General features: G+C 36.2%; 1 pseudogene; it reads left to right on the top strand.

The window, feature by feature from the left end:
- The first annotated feature begins 1,181 nt into the window (after window positions 1–1,181).
- LOC120073706 (putative xyloglucan endotransglucosylase/hydrolase protein 23) lies at window positions 1,182–7,102 on the top strand (annotated as a pseudogene).
- Window positions 7,103–11,048: the final 3,946 nt, after the last annotated feature.

Here is an 11,048-nt window from a genome sequence, read left to right as displayed (position 1 = left end):
CTAAACGATCGTCTAGCATGCGCACTTTAAACGATACGCGAGTGTCTCATCGTCTAACCTATGTGTGCAACTTGGTAAACGATTTACCTTGCAATGCTAAGCGATCGTTTAGTCAGTTACTAAGCGAAGAAGCTTGATGACCTAAATGATCGTCTAGCGCGTGCGCATTAAACGATACTCAGCGATTGCGTGCCCGATTGTCAACCTGATGCGACCAACTCTTGATTGCATACCCCATCGTTTAACCAATGCGTTCATTTGCAATCATGTACTCCTTGATCTGTATGATGTGATGGACAACGATCGCGTAGAACTTCTTCTGCACGATGCGATCAACCCTAGATCATCTCCTTCCTCGAAGAGCCGCAACCTTTGCCCATAACTTCGATGAACGAATAAAAACTTCAAACAAACTTTGAATACAGACTCGATAACGATTATTAATGCCCAAAAATGCAGGGGCCTTTACAAACAACCACAAATGTAAAAGGATCTAAACAAACCGAAGCTATTCATCCCGAAAACATCCATTAATCCGGCACATCTACAGCAGATTTAACAATTAAAATAGTGTAGAAATGCACCCACCATGAATGTATATGTTATTTCGTTGCAACAGATGAAATCGGAGTATCAGAAACCTGGCTCTGATACCAATTGAAGGATCTCATACCGAGAGTTCCATGAGCATGTTCAGATTGCTCTGATTTCACAATGACCAAAATATAAATGGTATACATTCAACACATACAGTTATGCACATAAATATAATTATTGGCATGCTCAGAACATGATAAATAACAGGGAAAGGGTTCCATACTAGTTGAAGACTCTCTTCAAACTCTTGAACCCCAACGCAGCAGATCCCTCCAACAGATCTACCAACACTTGGCGAGAACGTCGACTGCAACAGGACGATCAATACGAACACGAACACTGCAGTAGGGATGACACCACCACTAATGAACCTCGGATATTCTTGGAATGAAAACCCAAAGGGTGGGCTTTGGTGAGTTTGGTAGAGGACGGAGGACAATGAGTCGCGTAGACGATAAGTAAGTGGGAGATAATACAGTACTATCCTATAGCAAAATTGCTTATCGCATATAGGAGCTACATGATCATGTATGAAAAGCGAAACTATCGTTTAGGAAAAATGTATACGATCATTTAGATAAATCATGAGGTAGACAATCATTTAGACGGAAGAGCTACTATAGTATGGGCTCTGGGGCGATCGTTTCACAAATTCTTTTGAGCGGTCGAAAATAATGAATGCACGACACGAAAAATGAAAACTCTTTTAATTTTTAACCTACCGGTTACCATAACCAACGTTGCCCACTACCCACGTCGGAATGTGGAAGAATTGGATAATTATCATATAATTAATCCATCAATTAATTAATTAATATAATCATATTATATTTATATCCTATAGTTTGATATCACATATCTTTTATAGTATTTTCTCCTCTACATGATATAAATCATATTTATGTCTAATTTCTTCCAAAATAATGTATCTCATACATTTAGCCAATTATATCATATATAATTAACCAGTCTAATTATATCATATATAATTGAACTTCCTCTTGTCAATTTGAACATTTCAAATTAACCCAAACACTGGTTCTCGGCTTTATCCAAGCTACCCAGGGGACCTAATGGACCTATGGCTCGAAGCTCTAACGGTACGTGAATAGCTGACTTAACTCTTTAGCCACGAGATCCACCATTCGTTAACTGTCAGTGATTCCACTAAAGACCAACAGCTGAACTCTTCTTAACACAGATATATTTCTGTGTCCATCGAATATAACCAATCATGAGTACAATGACCCTTCACAGATGCTCGTGAGTACAACTAGGCCAATTTACTGTTTTGCCCTTGTAGTTACATCTCACTCCTTAAATACCACTGATTCCTCTAATGAACAATACAATATAATCCAACTATGTTTGAACACCACTCGGGCCAAGAGAAGATGTGTGGCGCCACATCATTCAAGCCTCGAAATCAACCCTAAAGGGAGTTATCTATCTACTTACCCCTGCCTCGGGGAAGGAGTGAATTCTATCTTGTGTAGCCGAGTTCCCAGCTCCCAAATTAGACGAATCTCCAAAATGGTAGGTTTGAATCGGCGACCTGGCCATTTACACCCATACAAATCAAAGGACCGCCCTCAATGGCAGGAGTTCTCATCTCACTCAGAATTGAGGTCATGTTACCTATGGTCATCCTAGTGAAGTGAAGCCTCTGTCATGAACAGTGTTATACAACGAGACGTTAACACTTCGTGGTCAGGTCTTATATAAACTCTTTGTATAGAACGCCCCCATTCTCATGTCCCCAACATGAATGATCAGGATCAGACCATCTGTGACAAGTCACAACACTTGTGATCATTCCACAAAGCCAGTCGCATCCGTAATATTACCAGGATAAGGTTTCCCTCCTTTATCCATTTACTACAGACCATTTTGGTTATCACTCAAGACATGATCCACTTGTATGTCACCACATACATGCTTTAGTCATATACAGATAATCAGGAATTTTATATTTATTGGTTTGTGGTAAAGCAAATAAAATAATTAACTGAGCAAAATATAAAATGTGAAGTAAATATCATATATTAACAACACAAGTGTTTGTACATATTGTTTACAAACTACAGGACACGAGACTTTAGGTCATCAACCCCAACACTATAAGCCCCAAAAATTAAGGAATTCGTTGGCTCCTCAGAATGTCGCCAAATTTGGTAATTTGCACTAGGTCATATATCATCCTATATTAATTTTCGTGCCTTAATTGACTAAATATAGAAAAGGAAGTATAGAGTCGATCCACAAAGACTCGTTTTAGATTTCTTAACTTCGAAACATATAGAATGCAATTGGCAAAAGGGGCTTTGTGAAAATGATTAACGTAAATGGAATCTCAATTTGACTTCACAAACTTACTTAACCTTTGCTTCTAGGTGATTAACTACCTAACGATTACAAATTAGGGTTAATCAAAGCAATCAATCACACTAACATAATTTGTCAGATTATCTCATGCAAGATAGATTGAAGAAAGAATTCAAGATGAAATCTCATAAAATTCATAACAATCTCAGTAGAATTACAACCCAAGTCTCAAGAATGAAGAAGGAATGGAGATAAACTACAAAACCCAAGCTAAATACTTACCTTTTAGCCACAAATCATGCTCTAAAACTAATAATCAAGCTCTATGATGCTAAAAATGGCAAGAAATTACATTATTCTATTGAGGGGAGGAAAATGAGCCCAAAAATGGCAAAATGCAGTGATAACCTACGTTTTGGACAGAAAATATGATATATAACAAGCACCGCAATGCGCAAGCCAGCACATGCACGCCTTCCTCAAATGTTCGTAGCATTGCAACTCTACCTTATTTCACACAAAAATATAACACTTCTGTCTTTGAGCATTGCACGACACTTCTTTTTTAGCATTGCAACACTTTGGCTGAGGGTAGAATTGTAACTCTTCGACCTTCTTTCCCCTTTGGTGCAATTTAGCTCCTAACTTGGCCATTTTATCGTCTTTTTGCCCTAAATGCTTCGTTCGACCTCATATACACTCGAGACCTACAAAATCATGAATTAAACACATTAAATAGCCTAACGATCCCGAATTAAGGAGAGGGGGCACATTTTCTGTGCTATCACCTCTATCACACATCTGTTGTGAAAAAGATTATCACCCCAACTAGTCCACTCACTACATGAGATTAAGAGAGAATTAAGGGGCGGAAAGTTATTTCCCTCCCTTTAGTTTTAAAATTAAAATTAAAATTAACTAAATTTAATTTAAATAAATATATTATATATATAATAACTAACTCGTGATATATATATATATATATATATATATGTGTGTGTGTGTGTGTGTGTGTGTCATATCATATATAACACAATATATAACACAACCTATAGGTTAATATTGTATCAAATAGAACATAACCTATATTTTTAATTCTCTCATTAATGCAAGTAAATTTAACAATTTCAAATTATTTTAATTATCTCAATACCCTTTATGAGCTACCCATGGGACCTAATGAACCTACAGATCATAAGCTCCAATGATATAAGATTAATTGGCCATACTCATTAACTAAGTTAATCAATATTCGTTAACTATTGGTACATTCTACTATAGACCCACAGTTGCACTCTTCTCACTACAGATATATTTCTATGTCTACAAATATTGACTAATAACAGCAAGTTAGTCCTTCCCAAGTTTTCATAGCACCACCTAGGTCAAATTACGTTTTACCCCTAGGTTACCGCTATATCCTTAAGTACCAGTGCTCCTCTAATGAACATCTTGTTTGTGATCCAACCATCAAATAGAAACCAGTCTCGGGCCAGTGAGAGAGTAAGGCCCTTTGTTCAAGTCTCAAAGACATCACTTAAAGAAACACTCATCTACTTATCCTAAAGTCTGGAAGGAGTGAAATTCATATCGTGAAATTATGTTCCCAACTCCCCACTCGGTCTTGTCCCCAAAATGGTAGGCTTATTGAGTCGGTGAATTGGCCGCTCTCACCTACAAAAATCAAAGGACAATCCCTCGTGAATTGGAGTCCATAATCCATTCAGGATTGAAACTAAGTTGTCTAGGTTATCCTAGTGAAATAGAAACCTAACTAGTCAATAGAGTTACATTTAGAGGTTACTATTTTGTGGTCCGGTCTTATGCAAACTCATTGCATAGGATACCCCCACTTGTATGTCCTCTACACGAACACGTTGGATCATTGCATTTGTATCAAATACAAAGTGGGTCGTATCCATAGTGTCACCAGGATAAGGTATCCAACCTTATCCATATACTATAGACCCTTTAGGTTGTATCTTGAACACTAATCCCCGTATGTCTCCACATATAGTTCAAGACTCATACAACAGTCTAGGATGTTAGTTTATTGGATTAGGGTTATTTAAGAAAGATAACTACAAGATAAGCAATAATTATTTATTGTAATAAACATTAATGACACTTTGTTAATGATCGGTCGAATGTTATATTTACTATCTACGAGTTGTAGGGCATAAACCTAACAAAAAACCTTAGAATTTATAGAGGAAAATTTTTAAATTTGAAAAATTTGTCCAAAAAAAAAAAAATGAAAGTTGGTACCGTGATGCTCTAGGATAGCGTCACGACACTGTCTACTTGATGGCTATTACACACACATCCCTTCCCGAAGCATTGCATGCGATGCTATGCAATATGTCTGAAAAATCTCCTCTCAGGAAAAAGCACCGAGGGCAGCGCCGACCTTGCGACGCTACCCTATTTTAGGGTTTTTTTTTACTTTTTCTTGACTTTTTCTTTGTTGTTTTGACTCAATTTAGTTCTTTTGCCTTTCAATACTTGTTTTATTCCAAATTCCATGAAAACACTAACAAACATATTAAACCCAATAAAATTTACTCTAAATAAATTTTAGGTGCGTTTCACCACCCCAAACTTAGAATTTTTCTAGTCCCGAGCAAAGATAGAACAAGATTATAGTGAAATTCCATATAAATGTGCTAGAGATTCACACCTCCAAGAATATCTAGTTAGAAACTTAGATAGAAATATTCAAGCAAATACATTTGAAGGACTTTGACCGAAAACGGGATCGGACCCAAATCTCAAATTTTACAGAAACCATAATTTTACGGAAGGAACAAAATGATCATGCATTAAAATTAAAAATACACCATGCTTATAGAAATTGAGAGAAGGATATTAGAAACTCACCCTTGAAGATCTGATTTCTTCACATTTATCCTCTCTGCAAAATCATGAAGTTGAAACCCCACAATGGACACCACCACTTGAATTCCTCTGTGTTCTCTGGGATGAGAATTCAAGAGCATGTGGGCTTTGGCTTTTTGATGATGGAAAGAATTAAGAGAGTTGAAAGATTGTGAGAGATCAAAAATTTTTACAGAACTCTTTCTGTAACAAAAAACTGTGAACTTCTATCAAGAAGTGGATGTAACGTGGGGAGATGGCCGAGGATAAGTCATGGATAATGACAATCTCCTTATATTGTCTCTTGACAAAGCTTCTAGATCCAGCTTTCAATCAAAGAAACATTATCTATTTGGTAGATTTGATATGAAAATTAAACTCGTTCTTGGCAATTCACCTGGCACAGTCACAACATATTATGTAAGAATTAATTCCCTTTTGTTTATTTATTTATTTTGTGTATGTTTTTAACATAAAGTTTTGTTGTTTTGATATCTATAATATTTTTTTGTTTTGTGTCACAAGGGTCTTCATGGGATGAGATAGACTTCGGGTTCCTTGGCAATGTAAGTGGGCAACCATATATTGTACATACCAATATTTATGTAGGAGGACAAGGGAATAAGAACAACAATTCTATCTTTAGTTTGATCCAACTGCTGATTTTCACACTTACTCCTTCCTCTGGAATCCTGCTCGCATAGTGTAAGTACACACTTGTACATATCTTTTCATTAAAAAAAATGCATATTTCTATGTTGATGAATCTCTAACGTACATTAGTTACTAATGATCGAATCTCAAAAAATTATTTAAAGAGTGACAGCCTCTTAATAACTATTAGATGTAGATTTAAAAGTATGTGTATTCACCTAAAAACCACTCGTGGACAAGGGATAATAATGTTTTTTTTTTTTTGTGAGGATTTCACATTTGAAATATAAGATACATGAATTACTTCTCTCACCAGTAATTAGTTTCAAGATGAAACTCCACCTTTTCTAATGAAAAAAGTTTGGTGTTATCAAAGTTGCACCTATCTTTGTGTAGCCAAAATAATTTTGTGTTTGTGTGGTGTAATATGGGGTCAATTAGGTTCTACGTGGATGGGAGGCCAATAAGGGAGATCAAGAACATTGAAGCCAATGGGGCACCATGGCTGTCGGAGGCCCTTGATTCCGGCAACCAGAAAATGGTGCGATGGGTTCAGAAGAATTATATGATTTATAATTACTGCACCGACAAAAAGAGATTCCTTCAAGGCCTTCCTCGGGAGTACACTATTCAGGCAGCCAAGCCTTAGAATATCAATCCAACATTATTATTCTCGTCAACATCTTCAAATCAAAGGTTGATTCTTTCTTTTTTCTGTTTCATATATTCTCCTTAATTTCATTTTTGTGTTTACCTATTCGTGTACCTACTTCATTTTATGTTATTAAATCAATTAATTAAATAAAAGATTTGACTTTTCATTGCTGTTCTATGTTCTGATAAATATGATAATTATTCCACGTGGCTATCTGTGAGTGGAAATGTTTGATGTTATAGTTCTAAATTTGTCCATTTATTGAAGGTAAAAGACTATTAACAAATTGTTTTTTAGAAAAAATTAAGACCACCTCACATTTATTCATTAAGTTTTCATCTTTTTTTGTTACAAAAAAAAAAAAAAAAAAACGAATCAATCCCATTTCCCACTGACACGTAGTAGAGAAAAAAAAGGAGGGACTCCCTCATTTTTTAAAAAATAAAAATATTAATATATATTTATATAATAACCATTTTATCATATAATATACATTAAACTATATGTTACATCAAATATAATATATAACTTATAGTTTAATTATCTCAACGACGATATTTAATATAAATCCCATTTATATTAAATTTAATTATATGAATTCAATTCACATAATTAATATTTGAATCACATTCAAATATTTATCTCCTCTTAGATAAACTTTATATTACAATGTATCAAATACATTAGAGTAATTATATCATATATAATTAATTAAATTAATTATATCACATGTAATTAATTTTCTCAATTAATTTGAAAAATTCAAATTAATCCAAAATGGATTCTCATAAATCCCCGTTAAGTTACATAGGGGACCTCATGGACCTGTAGCTTGAAGCTTCAATGGTACTTGAGTAATTACTTAAACGCTTTAATTAATTTACTAGACATCCATTAACTGTAGGATACTCCACTAAAGACCCACAACTGCACTTTTCACGTTACAGATATATTTCTATGTCAACTTAATATAACCAATCAATAGTGCAATGACCTTTCACAAATTTTTCGTAAGTACAGCTACGCCAAACTTACCGTTTCGTCCCTGTAGTTACATCTAACTCCTTAAGTACTATTGATCCCTTTAATGAACAATAAATCATAGTCCGACTATGACTAAACCCTGTCCCGGGCCAAGAGAAGGTGTGGCGCCACATTGTTCAAGCCCTGGAATCAGCCCTCAAGAGAGTAATTTATCTATTTACCTCTACCTCGGGGAAGGAGTGAATTCCGTCTTGTGTGGCTATGTTCCCAACTTCCAATTCAGATGAATCCCTAAAATGGTAGGTGTCACACCCCCTCTTAGTTCACCCTCTAATATCAGAAGAGGATATGACGGCAGTAGTTACCGACCTAGGTGCCGGCACTTACTGCCTAACTTAAGTGAACCTGCTTAATCCTGAATATGCAACGACTTGGTACAAACACATCCATGAAATTAAACAGTGCAAATCTTAATTATAAATCCAAAAGAAAACAAATATAAGATAACCAAAATAACATGTGTCCCAAAAGAGAATAAGTTTCACAACTCCCCAACTCCTTTCCAAAAGTATGTACGTCAAAACAAGTTTAACATAAGCTTCTTCCTAAGGTCACCAAACTTTGGGTGGCAAGCTACAGGGAATTCAACCGCGAGGGAACTGACCGCTACCTAGAAAAAGGGAAAACATTTGAAAACATTGAGCTGGTTGCCCAGTGAGTGACACATGGAAATACATTTCTTCTCAAACCTTTCATATGCTTTAATGTAAAATAAAGAACATGCTGGAAAGTAACCTCAAGCAACTAGCATAGTATTATACATTAATCATAGTGTTGTAATCAATCATGCTAGCAAACCTTAGTTGAGAACGAGCATTCATAGCTCAAGCTCCCAACATCCATTCGAGGTCGTGAGACCCATACTTTGGTCCCTTAACGAAGACTGTGGCCAGGAGACCCATACTTCGATCTCTCATAAAAAACTACCTACGTGCACTTGAAGCATACTAAATACCGTCAACACCTTATGTACTTCCTCATATACCTTCTATACCTTCGATACTCGGTACATTAGAAACATAACATCCATGGGAAATTCTAGCATCGTTATCAGTCACATGCATGCTTCACAATTAAGAACATGTTGTTGCATTTCTTTCATACATTCTATACATACGCTAGGATTAATAAAACTCAATTAAAATACAATATAACTTTAGTTGCTTGGAAAACCATGAACATTAGCATGAAATCATTTGAACCACATGTCCCTTTTGTGGACATATTTGAAAACATTTAGTCACTCAGAAATCCTTGGGCTTGGTTCTTCCTAAGCTTTGTAGGCCTCTCCAATGTACGTAGTTTCTACACATAAAAGAATAAGTGTTTAGTTTCTACTTGGCCACCCTTTTGAGACTACTTTTTTTAACTAAGCTCATACTTGGCAATGGATTCCCAATCGACCAACATTTTCCATATTCAACTTCTAATGTAAATAACTTGAAAACTATAACCCATTTCATGAAAGTTCCTTCTCCAAACATCTTTGAAATTTTGTTACCAATATTACCTAAAATTTTCAATGTGAAACTTCTTGTGGTTTAACCTAGGCTCTCGAATCTTTCTCGATAGCTCTAACCGCAACTTCCTGCTTAAGTAAAGTTCTAGGGTTACGTCCCAAAATATATAACTCGAACCATAGACCTTTTCTTGTCAAGGTTACTTCTACAAACTTACTTGGAAAGATGTCTACGAGAATACCTTAAAGTTTTATCTAAAAAATCCAAGTGGTTTGGTCTAGATCTATGTTTCTTCGTCGAGTGCCCGGAATTGCCCGAAAATAAACCTACGAATCTTTCTTTATTTTCTGGCCTTCTTTCCGATGAGATCTCCCTCGCAAAGGCTCGATTTCAGCAACTAGACTTGAAGAGCTTTCCAATGGTAACAAGTTTGCCTGGTTGCTTGAGTAAAACGTCCAAAATGAGCCCTTGAAGTCCTCTTTCTTTTTATACTACTGTCCAGCCCTTCACCTGAATCTCCTTAAGCCACCTCACCCATTAATGGAGATCAAAGGTTGAGATTAAGCCATCTATCTAGATAACTCAAAGAGAAGTCTAAGACTGAGCATTTAAATATAAGTGTTTCGAGCAACTCGTTTCTCGTTGGGGAAACTCGATGGGGAGATTTCCTTACTCGATAGACAATTCCAAGACTCTCTGTCAAATACTCGATGGGGAACTCGACGCTAGAGGCTCGCTCGACACGTGCCTTTACTCAACGCTCGAACTCGACACGCGAGCCTTTTTTGCTCACCTTCGACACTCGAACTCGACACGCGAGCCTTTCTTACTCACCCTTAACACTCGCCTCCTTCCTCGTTCACATATACTCGACACTCGGTAGCATCTACTCGATACTCGACCCTTTTCAATCAGTTATACTTGATGGCTTGCCTTCTTTCTTGCTCTCTTATACTCGATGATCGCTTGACGCTTACTCGATGTTCAAGCATCCTTCAGTACGATCAACACTTAGCCAAAATTTCCCTTGTCAACCCAGGATGATGTGAACGAGAGCTAAGCTTTTTTACTTATCCATTTTCTCCAGCTTCAACCTCATATTTTACTTTGGGATGTAAAAATCCCATCTAATTCAGATACTTAACCCAACATTTTGCTTAACTTAACAGAAAAGATAGTTAAAAAGGGAAAAGTAAGGTGCGGGTCTTACAATAGGCTTGTTGAGTCGGTGATCTGGCCAGTCTCACCCATAGAAATCAAAGGACCGCCTTCATATGCAGGAGTTCATAACTAACTCAAGATTTAGGTCATGTCACCTATGTTCATCCTGGTGAAATATAGGTCTCTATTATGAATGAGGTTATATAATGAGACTAATTATTTCTTGGTCTGGTCTTGTACAAACTCCTTTGTATAGAATATCTCTGCTCACATTT

This window comes from Benincasa hispida, chromosome 3 (assembly GCF_027475165.1).
Source record: "Benincasa hispida cultivar pf3 chromosome 3, pf3_genome.v1.1, whole genome shotgun sequence".
Lineage (NCBI taxonomy): Eukaryota > Viridiplantae > Streptophyta > Magnoliopsida > Cucurbitales > Cucurbitaceae > Benincasa > Benincasa hispida.
This window is presented reverse-complemented; position numbering and strand designations above follow the sequence as displayed.